The 23,923-nt window shown below is 41.4% G+C and overlaps 1 protein-coding gene across 9 annotated transcripts in view; it reads right to left on the bottom strand.

The window, feature by feature from the left end:
* The window catches only part of NPAS3 (neuronal PAS domain protein 3), a 1,108,131-nt gene that overhangs the window by 614,032 nt on the left and 470,176 nt on the right, over nt 1-23,923 (bottom strand). The gene's annotated exons all lie outside the window — the stretch shown is intronic.

Here is a 23,923-nt window from a genome sequence, read left to right as displayed (position 1 = left end):
CCAATGACTGAGTGAGTCTGACGGACTGCCCTGATGTAAGGTCTTCTCAGAGGGAAGTGACACAAGTGGGGAGATATAACACTGGCTAAACTGTCCCACAGCCAGGAGCGCAACCAGATTAGCTTTGGGAGCACAGAGGCAGAGTGGCCCCATAGCCAGACTGGGTTATGGAAGGGGCTGGAAATTGGCCTGTGAGGAGAGCCACTTGGAAGCTGGTGTCAGCAACAGTATCTCTGGAGACTTTAAGACCTGTCAAACAAGGACCTATGAAGTCCCAAAATAAGTAACCCTATTCCCTTTTGTAAACAATATCCCTTTACCTACAGCATAGTTCAAGATTTATACTGACTCTCAGTGGTGGCATCATCTCACACCTAAAGCCTTCCATAAATGCTACTAGGAGGGTTTAAAGAGACATTCTATGGGAACTGGTGGCAGCGAAAAAGTTAATGAAGCCTGTTTTACAAGAAGTGAGGCTGAGGAACCAGGGGAATCCCATACAATAACATACAGGGCAATGTAGACCTGTGAACAGAAGGAAGAAAAGAGCTACAGAAAATAGCCAAGATATAGAGGTAGCAGAGGATGGAAATGGATGGCACAAACAAATATTAAATCAAATTAAATCAAGGTCATCTGAAAGGGGGAGGGGTTCAAGGAAAAGCATGGAAATGTAGTTATTGGCATGGCACCAAGCAGTGATGAACTACATGGTTGAGATAGAAATGCAAAGACATACATTTCTACCAATAACCCTACCCTCCCTCGTCATAAATTTTCATAACTTTGTTCTCCCCTCCTTCCCCTTTGATGCACAACTTACTTCTTGATAAGCCATAAAGACAACTGTGTCATCTGCTTCTTGTCCATTATAACATTTGGCTCTGTTTTTGTAATTGTATATAAGAGTGCCTTCTGTTTGCCAAGAAAACAATCAAGCAACTGCTGATTGGAAACCATGCAAACAGCTCATTATACAGCAAACTTCAGTATGTTTTACTATGTGAGAGGTGTAGTAAATATCTCTTATGCCTCCATCATCTTCAGCAGACAGCAAACATCCACTACTGTGTCTTTGTAGTTAATGGCTGCTTTTACACAATCAAATCCTGGCTTAATAAATCAGGATACACATGAGTCTTCTCTACCCACATGTTCCCCTTTTGATCTCATTTTGTGTCACCCTTTATGCGAGAAGAGAAACAAGCCAGGAAGCCATGGTTAACCATAGCTTCCCATTATGTCCGAACCAGGAAACTATGGTTAATGTTTTCCAAACAAGCCAGGATATGAAGCCATGGTTTAAATAAGGTTTGCTTACAAATCCTACCTAATTTAGAAGTTATTACTTCACATGTGATAGAAAACTATGGTTAACTGTAGTTTCCTAGATTGCTTCCCTGTTCCCATGATGGGAAGAGTAAAGTTGCAGGTACATGGAGCCTGAGCATACCTTCACTTATTAAGCTGGATTTGATTATACAAACCTGGTAAATGTGGGCTTTTGGGTAGGAACCACCAGGTGAGAGTTATCCTTTGCCACCTGGTTGTCTAACTGCAAACCAGGTTTTTTGCATTGCACTGCCACATTGCCCATTGTTTTACTTTTAATTCAAACCCTTGTTATAATCAGAGTTTGAAGAGTCAACAAGGCCATCTAGCACAGTCCTATTCCAAGGAAAGGTTATCAATCTGCCAGCTACTTCCTGCCCTCCCCCACATCCACTTAGGTGAGGGTGACCACAACATAGCAATTCTCTTTTAGGGGAAAAGAAAAAAACTAGGGACAAGATAGATTTTGCCTTTGCTATAAGTAAAACAAGGTGCTAAATTAAAAACAATATTTTGCAAGGTATTTGGGCCACATCTTAATAATTTACAATACATAATTAGCATGAGTGAGATTAATTTGGCACCTGGCATTATGCAATGGATAAAATATTGAGCCTGGATGTGGGAATGCAAAATGCACATTTATGTTGACTGCTACATTCCTTAACTATCCAGAGCATGAAAAAGTGGTTAATGTGTAAGCAATGTCACAGCCAAGTTCACTTTAAGGTCCTTGTAATATAGACATAAATTTTTACTTCCCTTAACCAGAATGCTGTATATATTTGTACTATAAAGCCTCATGTCCCCTCCCCCCCAAAGTAGCACTGCTTCAAAGCTTGAACAGAATCTTAGTCTGGTCTGATTACTGCAATTGGAGGGAGAAATATCAATAATTTAAGATATGCAGACGATACCATACTACTAGCAGAAACCAGTAATGATTTGAAACAAATACTAATGAAAGTTAAAGAGGAAAGAACAAATGCAGGACTACAGCTGAACGTCAAAAAGACTAAAGTAATGACAACAGAAGATTTATGTAACTTTAAAGCTGACAATGAGAACACTGAACTTGTCAAGGATTATCAATACATGCGCTGAGAGGAAGGTAGGGCGGCACAGGCTTAAATAGCTTAAAGCTGCCCTGCCCCTTGATGCAGCGCGATGCACAACTGCTTCCCTTACCTTGAATGGCAGCCGGGGCTTCAACCCCATGCCGCAAATGCACACCGCCCATCCAGGCTTCACTTGGGCAGGCGGAGCGGGACTTTACCAAGAGAGAGAGAGAGATAGAGAGAGAGAGAGAGGAGGGAGGGAGTGTCAATGTTTTCCCTTTTCCTACTGTCTAACAAAAACCCAAACTTTACATTTTATTCTGCAAAAGGTTGGCAGGGAGGAGCAATGATGGGGCAGGGCTTCAGGGCCACTGGTGGAAGATCCTGCTCCTTCTAGCATTGGTGTTGATCTCACTGACACACAATATATCCAGAAGGGTCCCTCCCCTTATAATAGGAGCAGAGTGCCCTCTTCCCCTAGCAGCAGTTCCAAAGCATTTTTTTATGATGGGTTTCAGTGAAAAAGTGGTTTACAGCTAGTTATGTAGTTAGTACAGCTGGAGTTTAGCTCCTGGCAGCAGTAGGAGCAAGGGATGAGTGAAGCACCCACAGTTTTACCAAGGTTAACTATGGTTTAACGTGACGTGTGAATGAGGGCTATGTATGAGGTTATAATATGTCATGACCTTGTCAAAGATTATCAGTACCTTGGCACTGTCATTAACCAAAATGGAGACAATAGTCAAGAAATCAGAAGAAGGCTAGGACTGGGGAGGGCAGCTATGAGAGAACTAGAAAAGGTCCTCAAATACAAAGATGTATCACTGAACACTAAAGTCAGGATCATTCAGACCATGGTATTTCCGATCTCTATGTATGGATGTGAAAGTTGGCAGTGAAAAAAAGGGATAACAGAAAAATCAACTCATTTGAAATGTAGTGTTGGAGGAGAGCTTTGTGCATACCATGGACTGTGAAAAAGACAAATAATTGGGTGTTAGAACAAATTAAACCAGAACTATCACTAGAAGCTAAAATGATGAAACTGAGGTTATCATACTTTGGACACATAACGAGAAGACATGATTCCTAGAAAAGGCAATAATGCTGGGGAAAACAGAAGGGAGTAGAAAAAGAGGAAGGCCAAACAAGAGATGGGTTGATTCCATAAAGGAAGCCACAGACCTGAACTTACAAGATCTGAACAGGGTGGTTTATAACAGATGCTATTGGAAGTTGCTGATTCACAGTGTCACCATAAGTTGTAATCGACTTGAAGGCAAATAACAACAACAAAATGTACAGCATTTTGCATTTACTTTCACTGAATCACATTTTCCATGTTGATATATAGCCACCCAATGTGGTGTATATATTCAGCAAAATTTCACGAGACTCCACCAGTAAGATTTATGGTACTACATACTCTCAGGCAAAATCTCCCCCTTCAACACATACATATTTAGAAATATCCCTAGAGTATCCTGTTCAGTCTATTGTACAATGATGGTAGGCTGTACTGTGTTTATTGTTAGCCCATCTGGGCAACAGATGTGGTACTTAATGGCTGCAGTGTTTCTGATTATGGGCTGGTGAATATTTTTAACTGAGACAATGGGGTGAGTGACTGGTCCTCAATATACAGTCTTCTACCTAGCATACTTATGCAACCACTCACAAGAAAAAAACTGATTTAAGATCACGTTTCTTTACCCATATTGTGGCTAGAGGCTTTGAACAGACCCTGAGTATAACATTTGCATCAGTCATATACTGATCTTGACAAGCCTCTATTGAGTCCATTAAAAGAAGGAAAGGTGCCTGTATTTCGAGCTTGGGGGCCTCTAGTTACCTCATGCTTAAATTTAACTATGAAACTCAGATAAATTGCTGCACTAAAACTATAGATAATTCACTAATAGGCAAAAACCTTGCAGTTTAGTGAATGTACCAGGGGAGCAGGAGACCTGACCCAATCTCTGAGATATTGGACTGCCCTACAAATTTGTCAGAATGCAAACACCATTTGGGTTAGTCTTTCACAGTTCAATCCACTTGCTGTGTAGCTTGGAAGAATTTGGTAACATGTGCCTCTGAGCATATGGTGAGTGGTGGCAACACCTGCCATCTTCAAAGATAGAGAATTATATTTGTTTATATTTGTTGGTGTTTGCTTCTTTCCTGTGTTACTAATGTTTTGACAGAGAATCTAAACTAGAAATTTTTATTTCCCTCATTATTCATTAGAGAAATCTATGTCAAATTTATTTTATTAATTTTAAAGCCTTTTTATTGGTCAATGTCATATGATGGGGCAGACAGCCTTTTGTGTTTCAAGTTGGACGTTATGTTCTATTTCTATTTTGGGTGCATTAACAGTTGAATCTGAAACTGCAGTCTGATGTAAAATCAGACTGATTACAATATGTTGCTACTTCAGCAATGACTCTTAGCTGTGGGGAAAAAGAGGAGGCATGTTTTCAGCCTGCTATGTTTAAACCACTTCATTTAAGGCAAGTCAATTAAAAACATAGAGCACACTTAGAATTTTGCAAGAATATATTTCACCTCCCACTGTTTTATCTTGTGCAAATTGAGACACTTCTGAGGTCCACTGGAGACTATTTTGCAGAAGTCAGTGCCATTATTCCACAATTATGTTTGGAGTTTTTTTAGTGCAAATTTTGATCTACTTCACATATTCACAGAAATAGAAACAAAAGAAAATGATTTCTTATAGTAAACTTCACTAAAATTGCAAAGTAAATCAGACATATTTAAAGTGACCATCTGAACTATATCAACTGTCTTAATAATGTTGCTTCCTCCCTGCTAAAACAAGATCAGCACAGCACATGTCTTCTTTCTATTATTTGGGCTGACTGGAGGTGTTGCCACCACTCACCATATGGTCAGAGACACATGTTACCAAATTCTTGCAGGCTACACAGCAAGTGGATTGGACTGTGAAACACCAAACAAAATTGTGTTTGCATTCTGACAAATTTGTAGAGCAGTCCAATATCTCAGAGAGGAGGTCAGGTCTCCTGCTCCCCTGGTGCATTCACTATAGCTGCCCAATTTCCCTGCTTTTTAAAGGTTGATAGAAATAGCTGTGGGCTATAGGTACGTTCTTAAACCACAAGGTTTTTTGCCTATTAGTGAATTTTTCTGCTTTTTAATCCGGGAGGTAAGAAATGGGATCCTGTGCAAGTTTGCTGAGAATGGATTGATCATTTGCATGCTTATTGAGTTCAGTGGGATTTACTCCCCTGCAATCATGCTTAGGATAGGTGAAACTGACCACAGGGGATGAGGGGAGGAAACACAGAGGGGAGGACTGGGAATGGAGCAGGCAGGACGGGGAGGGGAGAAGGACAGGTTTGATCATTTGCATATTTATTGAATTCAGTGTGACTTACTCCTGTGCAATCATGCTTAGGATAGGTAAAACTGACCGGGGGGGGGAGGGAGGGCTGGAGTGGGCAGGGGAGGAGGAAGAAGGAAGAGGGGAGGGGAGGAGGAAGGTAGAGGAGAGGGGAAGGAGGGAAAAAATAAGGTATGATCATTTGCATGCTTATTGTGTTCAATGGGATTTACTCCTATGCAATCATGGTTAGGATAGGAAAAACTGACCATGGGGAGGAGGAGGGGGAAGGGAAAGGAGCGTATTGGAGGGGGGCAAAGGAAGGGGGAGGGAAGGGCAGGTTTGATCATTTGAAGGCTTATAGAATTCAATGGTATTTACTTCTGTGCAATAATGCTTAAGATAGGTAAAACTGACCATGGGGAGGAGGAAGGGGAAGGGGAAGGGGAAGGAGGGGATTGGAAGAGGTTGGGGATGGGGATGGAGAGGCAAAGGAAGGGGGAGGAAAGAGGCAAGAAGGAGGGAATAGGAGGCAGGAGAAGGGAGGGTGGGTTTGATTGTTTGCATACTTTTTGAGTTCAATGGGATTTATTTCTGTGCAATCATGTTTGAAAATGGAAATGGACTTAATCCTGACTTATGTTGACCCTATGAATAGGGTTTTCATGGTAAACGGTATTCAGAGGTGGTTTTACCATTGCCTTCCTCTGAGGCTGAGAGGCAGTGACCGGCCCAAGGTCGCCCAGTGAGCTTCATGGCTGTGTGGGGATTCGAACCCTGGTCTCCCAGGTCGTAGTCCAGCACTGACCTGAGGGAGGGGCAGGGAGGGGAGGGGAAGGAGATTGGGTGGTTGGGTACTGGGCAGAAGGGAAGCCCCTTTCCTTTATTTAGTTATTATTTGATTTATATCCTGCACTTCCTCCCAGCAGTAGCCCAGGGCGGCAAACAGAAACAATAAAAACACTTTAAAACATTATAAAAAGACCTTAAAATACATTAAAACAAAACAAAAACATTTAAAAAAACCTTTAAAAACACCTTTTTTTAAAAAAAAGGGTTAAAAACATTATTAAAGAAAACATATTAAAAGCAATTCTAATGCAGACGCAGACTGGGATAGGTCTCAACTTAAAAAGCTTGTTAAAAGAGGACAAGTCTTCAAAAGGCACCAAAAAGACAGCAGAGAGCAAAAGGAAAACATCGTGAACAGTATCATTGCTTTTCAGCATTTCCCCCAATATAAATTCTACAGCAGGCACATGTAGCCTCCCATTCAAATTTAAACCAAAGCTGTCATGGCTTATCTCAAAGAATCTTGGGAACTGTAGTTAGTGAAGGGTGCTGGGAGTTGCTAGGAGATGCCCTGTTCCCCTCACAGACCTTCAATCAGAGTGGCTGACTGTTAAACCAGTCTGGCCACTGAAGCTCTGTCAGTGGAATAGCAGTCTCCTCTCAGCACCCTTCACAAACTACACTTCCCAGGATTCTCTGAAGGAAGCCATGACTGTCTCACGTGAAATCAAAGTCTGGTGTGGTTGGGGGCCCCTGATTAGGCAAGCCCAGCAGCTGTGAGACTTTTAGAACACTGACAGTTGGTTCTTACTGAGCATGCCCCACATTATCATAGGCTTCCAGCCAAAATTTCTTAAATTAAAAATCAGCCAGGCATTTTTTAACTTTTAAACTGCAGAAGATGAAGCTCAGAGTATGGGACAAGGTCAGTATTAGGATTACAGGTACTCTGTGAACATGGCTGATTTTTAATGAATTACAACAGATTATGAGAACTCTCACAGAAAAAAGTCCAAAAGGGCTCTGACGTTTTTTTCTCTCTTTTTAGATTTTGAACTATCTATTCTCTCTGACCGTTTTGTGTATTGCCATGAAAATTGACAGGGTTGCTAAGCAAGCATTTCTGAGTTCAGTACTATACGTTTTGTAAGGTTTTGTTTTGAAATGATCTTATGGGAAGCATCAGAATGGCATGGGGGTATTTTCAATTTAACATTGTGGAATGTGAAAAATCCACACTGGCTATAGTATACAGCCACTCTCGTGGCTGTATAATCCTCTATCTGGTTTGTCCTTGCGAATCTAAAACACAGTGATGCTGATGCTGATCCCAGTGAGACATCCGCACAACCTTTAGGGAATTAATTTTGAACCCATTTCTAAGCTTCATAGAAAGATGATTTAGAGTTATTGATAAAAATATTGGAAATTATCTTAGCTGAAACACAATACCACTATTACAGTCCACAGGAACACTGGCAGAATTGGAGTTCATTAACAGTGCAATCTGTGCATATCTACTCAGACATAAATCCCAGTTAGTTTGGTGAGGTTTATTCACAGATAAATGGATATAGGTTTGCAGCCAAAGTCACTGATTATTGTGTGCAATCCTATACATGTCTACTCAGAAGAAAGTCCCACAGAGTTCAATAAGACATACTCCTAGTTAAGTGTATACAGGATTTCAGCATTAGCCCTAATTGCTATTTTATAATTATTTTATCAGCTTGAGCATTTCTTAAAAATACACTATTTAAGTTGTATAAATAAATTACAAGTAATCCCATTAAAGCGTGAGATGAGAATGACTATAATGTTGGATATCACCTAATAAATTTATTTGTTTAAGTACCAAGGATCTGCATTTCACTGTCTATCTGATCCAATACATTCATCAGCTGCTGCATAGTAGGGGTGAAGGAGTAGGCTTACACAAAGGTGTAATTCATTCTAACCAGTCTGAGCAAAGTAGGGATGGGGTCTGCTGCCTAGTTCCAAACAGTTTGTATTCCAATAGTTCGTTGTTCAATCCCGATTTGCCTTTTTTTGCTTTTGCACTTGCCGATTTGATCTGCTGGGGGGGGGGGGGGTTGGTGGCAAAAAAATTATATAATCTTTAACATAAATACTTATGTAAATCCTTGGAAGTTAATGGATAATAGCGATTGTAATTACAAAGATAATTATGTAAAATTGGGGGGAAATTCAGGGAGGAAAGCCATGCAGATTACAGCCACAGCCCACCATGAGAAATCAGTACCGGTCCAAAAAGACAGCAGACTGTCTTTTTCAGATTCAGTCAACATTCAGTACTAAGTCTGATTTAGATATTCTGCCCCATCCCTAGAACAAAGCCAGCTGAAATCCCACAGCATTCCAATGTCATTAATGTATTAACAGCAAAGGGTATATCCCTAAGCACCGCTGTGGTAACTTTAAATTGTACATGTAGCCAGACTAAAAAAATGTTCTGTTTAACTCATTGCTAAAGATGACAAACGTTCAAAATAAACATCACTATTCTGCTTTTAAAAGCATTCATATTTTATCCAGTACAAATCACATAGCAGTAGTTTTTCTATGCCAATGTTATCCTGGGCTATTTATCTAGTTACAAACTTCTACAGACATGAAATAGTTTAAGAAGTCCTCTGGAAATGGCCTGAGGTAATTTCAAACTTAACAGACCCTGTCCCACCAGAGCTCATTACAGTGAATTTTATAACAAAGTACCCTCTATTTAATTTTCAGAGTTTAGCCAGGCGTAGGAGAAAAGCAGCTGCATTAAGTGCAATTAATGGTATAATAAAAGCAGTAGAGGGCTGTTTAACACTCAAGAACCAGCAGTAAACAGAGGCTTCATGTTCTCTAACAGTCAGTGATGTGTCAAAATGCCAGAAGTAAAAGATTTCCTCTACTTAGGAGAGAAAAGGAACATTTCCTGCTGAAGACAAACAAACACACACACAATCTGTGAATGATCTAAAAAATGATCCCCTCCAGTTATGCCACTAGCATTCCTACCTCCCTTTGAAAAACTGTACCAAGCAATAAACCCATATTCCCTTCAGTGAGAAAAGGAGACAAATTCCGTTGCATAAAAAAGAAGCTGAATAACAAGAGATTAGTATAATACATAAAATACTATTCTACCCAGTTTACCGTTGAATGAAAAAGGAGGCAAAATATCATTTCTGTGAAAGGAATTAATAATATATTTCATTTTGTTTAACAGAAAAGAAGGAACCAAGCAGCAGATTTTAAAGCTGATGGTAAAATCATGAACTTATGACTGGGATGTGGTTAGCAAGTTAAACTATTGGTACATTTAGCTTAGTTTTCTACACTGACTGGCAGCAGCTTTTCAGGGTTCAGGCCAGTGTCCTTCAAAGCCCTATTAGAGGCCATCTGCACAATGGATGGAATATTCTGAAAATCTGTCGGCTTTATCTGAATGGACCTGTTATAACTCCCATCTTGCTCCATAATCTCAGTAAGTGAAATACAATTATTGCATATTATATTGTTATATGCAGAATATTATATGTATATTATACGCATATGCACTCCAGTTTTCCTTATGTAACCCTAGCAAGACGGAGGCACTGTGGGTTGGTGGTTCCTGACTTCGGATAATTGGTCAGTTGCCTGCTTTGGACGGGGTTATACTCCCTCTGAAAGGGCAAGTCCGTAGTCTGGGGGTGCTCCTGGATCCATCTCTGTCGTTAGAGGCCCAGGTGACCTCCGTGGCTAGGAGTACCTTTTATCAGCTTCGGTTGATAAGACAACTGTGGTCGTTTCTGGACCGGGATAGCCTGACCACTGTTGTCCACGCACTGGTAACCTCCAGGCTGGATTACTGTAATGCACTCTATGTGGGGCTGCCCTTGAGGTTGGTCCGGAAGCTGCAGCTGGTGCAAAATGTGGTGGCGAGACTGCTCACTGGAGCAGGGTATCACCAACATGTCACCCCGCTGCTGAAAGAATTGCACTGGCTGCCCATTTGCTACCGGACTAAGTTCAAGGTTCTAGTTTTGGTGTATAAAGCCCTATACAGCTCGGGACCAGGATACCTGAAAGACCGTCTTACCCCTTATATACCCAGTCGATCACTGGGCTCTGCAGGAGAGGGCCTCCTGCAGATACCATCTTATCAGGAGGTTTGTTCTACACAATATAGGAAACAGACCTTTAGTGTAGCGGAACCTACCCTGTGGAATGCCCTCCCCTTAAATATTAGGCAGGCACCATCTCTGCTATCTTTTCGGCACCTTTTGAAGACTTTCCTCTTTTAACAAGCCTTTTAAGTTGAGACCTATCCCACTCTGCGTATGTGTTAGAATTCCTTTTAATGTTTTCTTTCATAGTATGTTTTTAACCCTTTTTTAAAAAAGATGTTTTTAAAGCTTTTTTTAAAAAAATGTTTTTAAAGTTGTTTTGTTTTAATGTATTTTAAGGTCTGTTTTTATGATGTTTTAAAGTGTTTTTAGCGTTTCTGTTTGCTGCCCTGAGCTCCCTGCTGGGAGGAAATCAAATAATAAATAAATAAATAAATATAAGCAAAGTTTGATAGGATCCATATATATATATATTCACTAACAGGCAAAAAACCTTGGGGTTTAAGAATGTACCTAAAGCCAACATTTATTTCTGTCAAACTTTAAAAAGCAGGAAAATATGGACAGCTATAGTGAACACACCAGGGAAGCAGGAGATCTGACCTCTACCTACAAATTTTTAAAAATGCAAACACAATTTGGGTTGATTTTTCACAGTCCAATCCACTTTCTGTGTAGCTTGGAAGAATATGGTAACATGTGCCTCTGAGCATATGGTCAGTGGTGCCAACACCTGCTGTCTCCGAAGATGGAGAATTACATTTTTGTATGTTTGTTGATGTTCTTAGTTCGCTTCTTTCCTGTGTTACTATTGTTTCTACAGAGAATGCAACCTAGAAAATTATATTTCTCTCATTATTCATCATAGAAATCTGTGTCAAATTTATTTTTATTAATTTCAAAGCCTTTTTATTGGTCAATGTCATATGATGGTGAAGGCAGCCTTTTGTGTTTCAAACTGGAGGTTGTTCTATTTCTATTTTGGGTGCATTAAATGTTGAATCTGAAACTGCAGTTTGATGTATTATTATTATTATTATTATTATTTATACCCCGCCATTTTTCCAAACTGGAATTCAAGGCGGCTTCCAGATAAAAGTAAGTACATATCCTGCTGTAATAAGTTTGCTGAGCACTTCCAGCATAAGATCTCATGTATCCGCCAGGACTTAGACTCCCACTTTATAGCAGCTGATCCTAATGAGGTGTCCAGAGCACAGTCTTGTCATGTTTTATTGGATGAGTTCCAGTTGGTTCAGCTCGAGGACGTGGACAAGGTGCTTGGACAGGTACGTGCAACCACTTCGGTACTGGATCCTTGCCCCTCTTGGCTAATAAAAACTAGCAGGGATGGAACAGTTGGCTGGGCCAAGGAAGTGATAAATGCCTCTTTACGAGAGGGAGTGGTCCCTGGGTGTCTGAAAGAGGCGGTGGTGAGACCACTTCTGAAAAAACCTTCCTTGGACCCAGAAAATTTCAGCAGCTACAGACCAGTAGCGAATGTTCCATTCCTGGGCAAGATCTTGGAACGAGTGGTTGCTGGCCAGCTCCAGGCACTATTGGATGAAACCGATTATCTAGATCCATTTCAATCGGGTTTTAGGCCTGGTTTTGGCACTGAGATGGCCTTGGTCGCCCTGTTTGATGACCTATGTCGGGAGAGAGACAGAGGGAGTGTAACTCTGTTGATTCTCCTTGATCTCTCAGCGGCTTTTGATACCATCGACCATGGTATCCTTCTGGAGAGGCTCACGGAGTTGGGAGTTGGAGGTACTGCTTGGCAGTGGTTCCGCTCCTACTTGGCGGGCCGTCTCCAGAAGGTAGTGCTTGGGGAACATTGCTCGACACCATGGGCTCTCCAATGTGGGGTCCCGCAGGGGTCAGTTTTGTCTCCCATGCTTTTTAACATCTACATGAAGCCGTTGGGTGCGGTCATCAGGAGTTTTGGAGTGTGCTGCCATCAGTATGCTGATGACACGCAGCTCTACTTCTCCTTTTCATCCTCTTCAGGTGAGGCTGTCGAGGTGCTGAACCGTTGCCTGGCCGCGACAATGGACTGGATGAGAGCTAACAAACTGAGGCTCAATCCTGACAAGACCGAGATGCTGTTGGTGGATGGTTTATCTGATCGGATGGTGGATATATACCCTGTCCAGGATGGGGTTACACTCCCCCTAAAGGAGCAGGTTCGTAGTCTGGGAGTCTTCTTAGACTCTTCCCTTTCACTTGAGGCTCAAGTAGCCTCGGTGGCACGGAATGCGTTCTACCAACTTCGATTGGTAGCCCAGCTACGTCCCTATTTGAGTAAGGAGGACCTCACATCAGTTGTACATGCTCTGGTAACCTCGTGTTTGGACTACTGCAATGCGCTCTACGTAGGGCTACTTTGAAGACAGTTCGGAAGCTACAGCTAGAGCAAAATGCGGCGGCCAGATTGTTAACAAGGACCAAGCGGTCCGAGCGTATAACACCTGTTCTGGCTCGCCTGCACTGGCTACCAATATGCTTCCGGGCCAGATTCAAAGTGTTGGTATTAACCTATAAAGCCTTATACGGTGCGGGACCACGATACCTGTCGGAACGCCTCTCCTGATACGAACCGGCCCGTAATCTACGTTCTACTACGAAGGCCCTCCTCCGGGTTCCGACTCATAGGGAGGCCTGGAGGGTGGTGACAAGATCTAGGGCCTTCTCAGTGGTGGCCCCCGAACTGTGGAATAGTCTCCTCAAGGAGGTGTGCTTGGCGCCGACATTGTTATCCTTTCGGCGCCAAGTTAAAACCTTCCTCTTTTCCGAGGCATTTTAATTTAAGTTAACTTAATTTTTAAAATTTGTTGTAACTGATTTTAGATTGTTTTATTTTTATATGTTTTGTTGTATTATATTGTGTGATTTTATTGTATTTCTTGTGTTCACCGCCCAGAGAGCTATTGCTAGTCGGGCGGTATAAAAGTCTAATAAATAAATAAATAAAATATCATTAAGAACATATGAACGTATAAAAATCAGCATTAAAACAGAATTAAACTATGAAGATGTTAAAACCAATTAGACATACACTTCAAATACTGCAACCCAGTTTGAGAGCATACAAGTAAAACAATAACATACAGCACCCTCTTCAATCACTACCCTTAAAGCCTTCAATTCCAAAGGCCTGCTGTCGGCAGAAGGACTGCACAGAGGAGGCCATTCTTGCCTCCCTAGGGAGGGAGTTCCAGAGCCTAGGGGCAGCCACCGAAAAGGCCCTATCTCATGTCCCCACCAGTTGCATTTGTGAAGGTATTGGGATTGTGAGAAGGGTCTCTCCTGAAGATCTCAGGGCCTGGGCAGGTTCATATAGGGAGATACAGTCTGACAGATAGCCTGGACCTAAGCCGTATAGGGCTTTATAGGTCATAACCAGCACTTTGAATTGTGTCCAGAAACAGACTGGCAGCCATTGGAGCTGTTGCAGCAGGGGAGTTGTATGATCCCTGTAACCAGTCCCAGTTAACATTCTGGCTGCAGCTCATTGCACCAACGGAAGTTTCCGAACAGTCTTCAGAGGCAGCCCCACGTAGAGCGTGTTACAGTAGTCTAAGCGGGATGTAACTAAGGCCAGATCAGACGACTCCAGGAAGAGGTGCAGTTGGCACACTAGTCTTAACTGTGCAAAAGCACTCCTGGCCACCACAGAAACCTGGTCCTCCAGGTTTAAGGCTGAGTCCAGGAGCACACCCAAAATGCAAACCTGCATCTTCAGGGGGAGTGTAACCCCATCCAGCACAGGCTGAATCCCTATTCCCTGATCTGCCTTTCGAATGACTAGGAGCACCTCTGTCTTGTCTGGATTAAGCTTCAATTTGTTCGCCCTCATCCAGTCCACCACTGCTGTCAGACACTGGTTTAGAACCAAGACAGTTTCCTTGGAATTAGGTGGAAAGGAGAAATAGAGTTGGGTATCATCTGCATACTGATGGCACCGAACCCCAAACCTCTGGACAACCTCTCCCAGCGGTTTCATGTAGATATTAAATAGCATGGGGGGCAAAACTGAACCCTGAGGGACCCCACAGGCCAATGGCCAAGGAGTCGAACAGGAATCCCCCAGCACCACCTTCTGGGCTCGCCCCTCCAGGAAGGAATGGAGACATCGTAAAACGGTGCCCCCAAGTCCCATTCCGGCAAGGCGACCCAGAAGGATACCATGGTCGATGGTATCGAAAGGCACTGATTAAAATATGTTGCTTAAGCAATCAATCTAGCTGTTGGAAAACAAACTTGGCCTGCCCAAGATGCATGTTTTCAGCCTGCTATGCTTAAACCACTCCACTTAAGGAAGGGTGGGCATGGTCAATTAAAAACATAGAGCACACCTAGAATTTTGCTAGAATATATTTCACCTCCCACTGTTTTATCTTGTGCAAACTGAGACACTCCTCATGTCTATTAGAAACCATTTTTCAGAATAGTCAGTGCCATTATTTCACAATTGTTTTGGGAGTTTTTTTAGTGTTGCAAAGTGTTGCTGTACTTCACATATTCACAGAAACAGAAAATGATTTACTATAGGAAATTTCACTACAATTGCAAAGTAAATCAAACATATTTAAAGTGACTATCTGAACTCTATCAACTGTCTTAATATTGATAGCACATATATTGTTTCTGTCATTTGGGCTGACTGCAGATGTTACTACTACTCACCATATGCTCAGAGGCACAAGTTACCAAATTCTTCCAAGCTACACAGGAAGTGGTTTGGCTGTGAAAGACCAACCCAAATTGTGTTTGCATTTTGACAAATTTGTAGGGCAGTACAGTAGGGCCCGCTTACCGGTGCTTCGCATTCTGGCGTTCCGCTAATGCGGCGGCGGGAAATTCCCCTTTTTAAAGCCGATTTAGTGATTTTACGACATTTTAGCGTCATTTTCGTGCGACAGCCCCATTATAGTCTATGGGTCCTGCTTTACAGAGATTTCCGCTTTATGGCGGGGGCCTGGTCCCTAACCCGCTGTATAAGCGGGGCCTTACTGTACAATATCTCAGAGAGGTCAGATGGCACATTCACTATAGCTGTCGAATTTCCCTGCTTTTAAAAGTTTGATAGAAATATCTGTTGGCTATAGGTGCGTTCTTAAACTGCAAGGTTTTTTGCCTATTAGTGAATTTATCTGCTTTTTTAATCCAGGAGGTAAGAAATGGGATCCTGAGCAAGCTTCCTGAGAATGGCCTGACCATTTGCTTGCTCAATGAGTTCAGTGGGATTTACTCCCCTGCAATCATGCTTAGGATAGGTGAAACTGACCACAGGGGATGGGGAGGGGAGGAGGAGGGCAGGTTTGATCATCTGCATGCTTATTGAGTTCCATGGGATTTACTCCCATACAATCATGCTTAAGATAGGTAAAACTGACCTGGGGAGGGGCAGGGAGGGGAAAGGGGGAGGGGAGGAGATTGGGTAGATTGGCACTGGGCAGAGGAAAAGCCCCTTTTCTTTCCAAAAGGAAAACATTGTGAACAGTATCATTGCTTTTCAGAGTTTCCCCCACCTTTTTATTCTACAGTAGGCACATGTAGTCCACCCAAATTTAAACAAAAGTTGTAACTGGCCACATCCACACTAGACCTTTCTTTCACTTTAGACAGTCATGGCTTCTCCCAAACAATCCTGGGAAGCGTAGTTAGTGAAGGTGCTGATAGTTGCTAGGAGATGCCATGTTCCCCTCACAGAACTTTAATCAGAACGGCTGTTAAACCACTCTGGCCACTGGAGCTCTGTCAGAGGAATAGGAGTCTCCTCTCAGTACCCTTCACAAATGACACTTCCCAGGATTCTTTGGGGGAAGTCATGACTGTCTAAATAAAGGTCTGGTGTGGGTGTGGCCCTCTGATTAGGCAAACCCAGCAGCCGTAAGTCTGGCTTTTAGTCTGGTTCTTACTGAGCATGCCTGGGTTTAACTTTTAAACTGCAGAAGATGTAAATCAGAGTATGTAGCAAGATCAGTAATAGGATTACAGGTACTCTGTGAACATGGCTGATTTTTAATTAATTTCAACAAATTATGAGAACTCTGACAGAAAAAAGTCCAAAAGGGGTCTGGTTTTTCTCTCTCTCTCTTTTTACACATTGAACTCTCCATTCTCTCTGAGTGTCTTGTGTATTGCCGTGAAAACTTAGAGGGTTGTTAAGCAAGTGTTTCTGAGTTCAGTACTATAAGTTTTGTAAGGTTTTGTTTTAAAATGAGCTTATGGGAAGCATCAGAATGTCATGGGGGTATTTTCAATTTAACATTGCAGAATGTGAAAAATCCATGCTGGTATGGTATACAGCCACTCTCTTAACTGTATCATATGGATTCATCTTCCATCCCTGTTCTGTATGATGTGTGTGGCTGTGCGACACCCCTGCCCCAAACATCCAAAATTTTATTATATTATTATAATATATATTATATATTATTTTTATATTATTTAAATAGGTGCTTCGGAGTTGTAATGCCAATGCAGAACAAGGAATTAACTTTTGGAAAGCAGTACTTTGAAGGAATGGGCTCTCCCCCAGACTTCATAACATGTTCCAATTAATATACTAATTGCAACAGCCATGAGAGGAGTATTGACCCAATTTAGGTCAGTGTGGGCAACCTCTTGAAATCTTGTGGACAGATGAATCAATTTATTCCTGTTTCTCTTACTTGCAAAATAATTAATAATTAAGGGGTTTTAATAAGCCTTCTTTATCCCTACCTGGATCAGTTCTATGTTTTAGGAACCCTCATTATTATCAGTATCAGTATCATTATTATTGCCCACCTTTCACCAGTAGGTCCCAGGGCAGGTTACAGAAATTTAAAAAATAGTACTAAAAACAGTTAAAAGACATTACATCCACTAGCATAGGGTGGGTCCTGAAAATGCATCTGTAGCATTCACCGAAAGATGTACAAAGATGGTGCCAGATGCACCTCTGTAGAGAGGGAATTCCACAACTTAGGGCTGCCGCAGAGAAAACCCTATCCTGGACCACCATCCCTTGAACTTCTGAGGGTGGCAGAACTACGAAGAAGGCCCCCTCTGCTGATTTTAACACCCAAGAAGGACTGTAGGAAAGGAGATGGTCTCTGAGATATTTGGGGCCTGAGTTGTTTAGGGCTTTATATACTAATGTGAGCAATTGGGCCCAGAAACAAACTGGCAACCAATGCAACTGCTTTAGAACATGGGTTATATGTTCTAAAAGGAACCCCAGCCAGTAATCTGGTTGCTGCATGTTGGACCAGTTAAAGTTCCCTAGTTGTCTTCAAGGAAGGGCCTGCACACCCTCATTCTCACTGTAGTCAGCAGGTGAGCGATGGTGACACGGAGCAGCTGCTGCTTACATTCACTTGCTATGGAAAGTATGCCATAAAAGAAATGATTTGGGGCCATTTTCACTGCTAGCCATGGTGGCAGCTGCCCAACTAATGGCAGACACTGGTGTCAGCCACTGGTCCCTACCCTGTAATTCAGGTCTGTCAAACAGGGCTCTGGAATCCCCAGTGTTGCCTCCTGCATCCCTATCACTTCTGCACAAATAACTGAACCAACTTCAGGGCTAAGGGAGGAATGTTGATCTGCCAAAGGCTGTTGTTATAGGCTGCAGTATCAACTGCAATCCACCATGTCATTTAAACAGAGTAGGGATGTGGAATTTATAACTTGCCTGTATTTGCAAGGATGATGGGTGTGCCATGCATGGTGAAGTCGAGAAGGGAAAAGTAGTATTTTACGTCAGGGATGTTTGGGCTTGCAGAATAGGGGGAGGCAGTTGTGTCTTGTGAGAGAAGTTTGGAGTGCAAATAGTGGCACATGAAAATAAGTGAATTTTGGGTGCTACATGCCTGGAAGTGGTAACTAGAGAGCAGCTATGTTGTTGGAAGAATTCTGGCAGGCAAGCTGTGAGAGAATGGCACATTTTGAATGGACTTTTTAAATCTAAGTGTTGCTAATGCTACTTGCTCCCTTCTCTGTTAAAAAAGGTAATTACTTTTTAGTGAGAAAAAGCATGGGTATTGTGGAAATAGCCTTCTACACCATTTGAGTTCAGCAGCACTGCTCTAGCTGTGAGATAAAGACAACATTTTGTTTGTTTGGTGCTGCCACTGTTGATGGTGCTGCCACTGGCTGCTGGCTGGCTGCTGTTGACCCATGACAAGGCCTTTTTGGTGATGGATTTTCATGTGGAATGGCCACCCTGGTGAGATGTGTCTGTTTTTCTCACTGTAAATGCTCAGGAGAAATTGAAACACATTTAACCAAGTATTTGATGGCTGAAATATACTGGGTTGTATTCAGGGCTCCACACACATAGTTCTGCGGCACAATAGAAATTCTGATTCCTCTCCCCACGTGTCCAGAGGGTTCCCCATGGGTGGGGGTTGGAGGGGGCAGGAAACAAAGGAAGTTCAGTTGCACTCCCAGAAGTCCATTATGCCAACCGAGCAGCAACATTAGATAATGCCCACTGTTCCTGGCAACGTTGGCATTAGAGATGAGACTGTTTTTATATATTGAGGGTATATGAATATTTGTATATATTTTAAACGGTTTTTCATTGTTTTTGGATATTTACTTGGACTCCTTTGGGAAGAAAGGCAGGATATAAATTTAAACAAATATAACAATATAAGGCCAGTTACTTGTAGATAAGGATGGTAAATTTGGCTTTAGTTTCTGTCAGCTCCTCATTTTTCCAGTCTTACACTCAGTTTGCCCCATTTCCACATCAGTTTGATTTAAAAACAAAAACAAAACAGTGTTACAAACTGTTCAGAAATGTTATGAACATTGTTCCACTGGCACAATGGAAATTCTGGTAATTCTCCTCTCCCATGTGTCACCAAAATCTGCTCCAGAGGGTTCCCCAAAGAGAGGGGAGGCTGGAGGGGACAGGAAGGGAAGAGAAAGTTCTGTTGCACTCACAAAAGTCCACTGCACCAACAGAGCAGAAACAAACACATTTTCATGCATATTTCTCCTAATGTGCAATTTTCCCCTAAAATACACATTGTTGCCAGCAACTTTCTCCATTATAGTGCATTTTATGTTATGCTCCCTAATATAAGGATATATATTTGTGCACACTTTCCCCTAATATAAACTTATGAACACATCTTATGGTTGGAAAACTGCATTACAAAATTTGGAGAAGTGTGAATTTCAAAGACTTTCAGTTTGCATATTGATTAGGAAAGTGTGAATTAGGTAGATTCCCAAACAGGTTTCTTACCCATTCATAGTTGTAAATAATGATAATTTCTACATTCTTTGCTTTAAATATTTTGGAACAGGTGAAATATATTCTGGGGGCAAATACTGAAAATGTGCTTTTTAAAAACAGCTTGAGTCCATGCAAAGAAGTATCTATAAAGTGGAAACAGAAAGAATATAGTGAGTAGCAGCAAAGCATGAAAATGATTTCTTGAAGAAACAGTATGATTATATAGGTGTAAGAAACTAATTCTTGGGGGGGGGGGCTCAGAAGCTATATCACATTACAAAGATCCAAGAAAGTGGAAGATTCAATTTCTAAATGTAATAAGACCACCAGCAGTAATGTTATTATTCTTGGACTGTCAATGTAAAATGAATGTGGAGATGTTGAAACTTATTTAAAAAAAAAACAGGAATTAAAAATACAATCTGGCCAGAGAAGTGAAAAGACAGGGATAATTTTATGATAAGGCATATCATTGCCCCACTAGACTTGATACTATAATTACAGTTCTATGGAGAAACATCAATCACAGAATTCAGGAAAAATGTTTAGTAAACATTGATTACTCATTATGAACTCCAGAAAAGCATTACATAGCCCTTTCCAGATGAAAAGTATTTCCCTTGTAACAACCAGGAGGTGGAATCTATAGAACATGTCCTTCTGTTTTGCATTTTGTATGGTGGAGCTCCTCAGTAAATGATTGGTTCTTTCCTGGCCAAACTACCAAGCAGGACAGCTCAATTCTATGTTAAATATTTGCTGTAAGATTAAATCCCCTAAGTGTCATTGATCATGGCCAAATTTCTGTTGGCAGTGAGAATAACAAGGGAATTAGCCACCTGAAGCTGGAAGGAGTATTTCCAGGGGCTTTGTTGTTGTTGTTTTTATGGAATGACAAGCAACTAACAAATCAAATCAAATAAATAATTATTATAATTATAACAACAGCCTGAAGTTCTTTGTTATTTTGTATATAACTGAACTGCTGTTACTATTGCTACAATTGTTTTGTATTTTGTTCTGTATTTAAGACTTTGGTGTACTGTATGGTTTTTTGGTCTGTTGACCATAATAAATTGATGATGGTGAGATGAAAGCATTTTGGCATTTGGAATGTTCATTGCTACTAAGATATTATGAGAGATCTGGATGCAGTTTTTAAAAATAGCACTTTTTGCTAGGAGATCATGGTTTTCTAGTGTGAAGAAATTCTCCCTTGCGGCAAGACTATCCAAGTCCACATTCATTCTTTGGGGCCTGGATGTTGCACAATTAGGACAAGAATACTGTAGTACTAACTAAAACCTCACCTGTATTTTGTTGTCTGGGAATGGCCTGGAGTTCCATTAAAAATGTAAACCTCATTCACCATGGAAGCATGTCAAAGCATGTAATAAAATGAAAACTTTATACTAAAATGCTGCAGGGTGCCATTTTATTTAGATAGAGACAATAATGTTAAGAATGTCAAATCTCTTCAGGATACTTGGAACTTGCTTAAAACCACCATAGCAGAACAGAATAGACAAGAGCTAGAATGTAAGCCACCAAAAAGGAAAGCCACAAACAATTCTAAGAGGATGCCAGCATGGTTAATCATAGAATCGAGTCCAACCCCTGTGCTCAATGCAGGAATCCAAATTAAAGCATACCCAACAAGTGCCTGTCCAGCTGCCTCTTGAATGCCTCTAGTGTTGGAGAGCCCACAACCTCCCTAGGTCATTGCTCTGATTGTTGTCATTATCATTGGCGATCACTCATGACCGAATAAGATTGTCTTCCAAAATAAAGTCTTTAACAGTGGGTCCGTAAGTGACTGTGGAGGCCAATCCTAGATCCACACAGCCTCCCACAGTGAGGACATATGTTTCCAGATGGAAGACAGTTACAATGAGGATTTGTTTGACGTGCTTCCACTTGGCTCGTTTGTCCCTTTCACTCTGTATGCATGCTTCTTCAAAGTCCATAGCACCTTTGATAATAGCTGACCTCCATTTCCCAAGACTTTCAGTTCTCAATGCTCATGTTACATTTTTTTAGGTTATTATTAAGAACATCTTTAAACCTCTTTTGCTGTCCACCGATATTCCATTTTCCATCCTTAAGTTGGGAGTAGAGTAGCTGCTTTGGAAGATGGTGATCAATCATTCGAACAAACGAAGTTGATGTTGGAGGATCATTGTTCCAACACCGGTGGTCTTTGCTTCTTCTAATACGCTAACATTAGTCTGCCTATCTTCCCAAGTAATTTGCAGAATTTTCCGAGGCAGCTTTGGTGGAATCTTTCAAGAAGTTGGGAGTGGCGTTTTTAGATGGTCCATGCATACAGAAAAGTTGGTAGTACAATAGCTTTATAAAGAAGCATTTTAGTCTGCCTGCAAATATCCCGATCCTCGAAAACTCTACGTTTCATTCAGGAGAATGCAGCACTTGCAGAGCTCATACGATGTTGCATTTCACACTGATGTCAGCTTTTACAGAGAGATGGCTGCCAAGATAAGAAAAGTGATCTAGCATCGCACCATTAAGCTAGATTGATGGTGCTGCAGAGGGACTAGTTCACACCTGCTGATGAAGCATTTTGGTGTTTTTTTAATATTAAGCGAGAGGCCAAGCTTTCCATATGCTTCTGCAAAGTCATTTAGGATAGTTTGAAGATATTCCTGTGAATGTGTGGAGACTACATTATCATCGGCATACTGAAGTTCTACGACAGAGGTTGTAATTACCTTACTTTTTGCTTTCAGCCTACTGAGATTAAAAAGCTTTTCCATCTGTTCGATATGTGATTTCCACACCAGTGGGAAGTCTCCCCTCAACAAGGTGTAGAATCATGGCAATGAAAATGGCAAATAAGGTTGGAGCAATGATGCATCCCTGTTTTATGCCAGATCCCACTCTGAATGGTTCGCTTTAAGAGCCACTGTTATCCAAAACTGTTGCCGTCATGTTGTCATGGAAGAATTGCAAAATATTCACAAATTTATCAGGGCATCCAATTTTCAGAAGGATGGTCCAGACAGCAGTTCAATTTACAGTAACAAAGGCCTTAGTCAGATCAATAAATGCCATATATAGACAGTGTTTTTGCTCCCGGCATTTTTCTTGAAGCTGTCATGCAGTGAAGATCATGTCCACTGTCCCCCTAGAATGGAGGAAACCATTTTGGGATTTGGGGAGGATTTCTTCTGAGATAGGTAGGAGGCAATTTACAAGGATCCTTGCAAGGATTTTACCTGCAGTAGCAAGAAGAGAGATACCTCGGTAGTTCCCACAATCTGTTCTATCACCCTTCTTAAAAAGAGTGATAATTATTGCATCTCTAACGTCTTCTGGGATCTCCTCCTTCATCCAGATCTTTTCAATGAGCTTATGAAATTGTTGTGTAAGTTCAGGCCCACCTTCTTTAGACTTCAGCAGGAATCCCATCAGGTCCACTCGCTTTGTCATTCTTCATTTGTTTGATGGCTTTACTGACTTTATCCAGATTTGGGGATACTGCAAGCTCATCTCTGGTTTGTTGTTGAGGAATTTGTGAGAAGACCTCACCAGCCACAAGAGAGTTACAATTAAGGAGATTGTGGTAATGCTCTTTCCAACGCAGTGCAATAGACTCTTTATCCTTAAGAAGTTTGGTACCATCCTTGGAGTGTAAGGGATTCGTACCATGATTTGTTGGTCTGTAGATGGCCTTTGTGGCATTAAAAAAGCCCTGTATATCATGAGCATCTGCAAAATGCTGGATTTCTTGAGCTTTCTTTGTCCATCAGGCATTCTTACGTTCTCTAGTTCTTCGTTGGACCTCAGCCTTTACACTGGCATTGATTTTCTTCTTAGCAGTACAGTCAATGTCGTTCCGCCACATCCAGAAGGCCTTCCTTTTCTTGTCGATGATACATTCAATCTCAGTATCATTCTCATCCAACCAGTCCTGATGTTTCTTAGTTTGGTATCCAATAGTTTGTTCACATGCTGCAATAATGGAAGTCTTCAGTTTAATCCAGTGTTC

The sequence above is a fragment of the Rhineura floridana genome, chromosome 2 (assembly GCF_030035675.1).
Source record: "Rhineura floridana isolate rRhiFlo1 chromosome 2, rRhiFlo1.hap2, whole genome shotgun sequence".
Classification (NCBI taxonomy): domain Eukaryota; kingdom Metazoa; phylum Chordata; class Lepidosauria; order Squamata; family Rhineuridae; genus Rhineura; species Rhineura floridana.
This window is presented reverse-complemented; position numbering and strand designations above follow the sequence as displayed.